The following is an 850-nucleotide window of genomic DNA, read 5'->3' as shown; positions in this document are numbered from 1 at the left end:
TCAACTACAGCATCTTGTGCTCTGTGGAACTGTGAGCCCAGTAAAGGGATGTTTATGAGATATTTCCCAATTTTAAGTAAACAAAATTCATCTACAGGGTATACTCTGCCTAAGGACAATAGGTTTGTAAATCTTGTTCTGATAAAATGTGTATAAATAGAAATGCTCCATTTAGAAATAATTAGTCCCCACATTTGAATTGTTAGAACTAGCAAAAGTGTTGTTAAGCTTTGGAAGCTGACACAGGAGTTGTCAGCCTTTTATTTTGCTATGAAAGGGTATTAAGCAGACACAGTTACTATTTACTATCACCAACAGGTTTCATAAAAGAAAGGACATTAATTCCCACCCCCACCCCCCAAAAGAGTAGGAAGGAAACCATCTCAGACTTAATAGCCTTTCAGGTGAATAATTTTATTTCTATGAAAAAAATCATGAAATTATCCATTCTTTTCTAATTTTCTAGTGAACACTTCATCACAGACCAGTGGTGATCTACAGACCATTGCCAAAACTATCCCACCTGTTAATACTACTGTCCCACCTATTCAACTACTTATACCACTAGAGTGTTCTTGGGTTTTATCCAATGACCAATTAGGTCTATAATTATTTAAGTCACATAAAGGAGAAATATGTCTTTTTTATTACAAAATAATACAAAAATAAGAAAATTATGATTGCCCCACTTCTACTTCTGTGAGATGACCGCTGTAAAAATTTTGGTGTGTACCTTTCTTATAATTTTTCTAATTGTATATTTGTTTGGAATCCTACTGTCTGTGTTGTGTCATAGTCTGTGTTTTCACTTCAGTAATACGTTGTGAACATTTACTCACCAATCAGCAAC

The sequence above is a fragment of the Lipotes vexillifer genome, unplaced genomic scaffold, assembly GCF_000442215.2.
Source record: "Lipotes vexillifer unplaced genomic scaffold, Lipotes_vexillifer_v1.1 scaffold70, whole genome shotgun sequence".
NCBI classification, from domain to species: domain Eukaryota; kingdom Metazoa; phylum Chordata; class Mammalia; order Artiodactyla; family Lipotidae; genus Lipotes; species Lipotes vexillifer.
The sequence above is the reverse complement of the archived record's forward strand: the minus strand, read 5'-3'. Positions refer to the sequence as shown.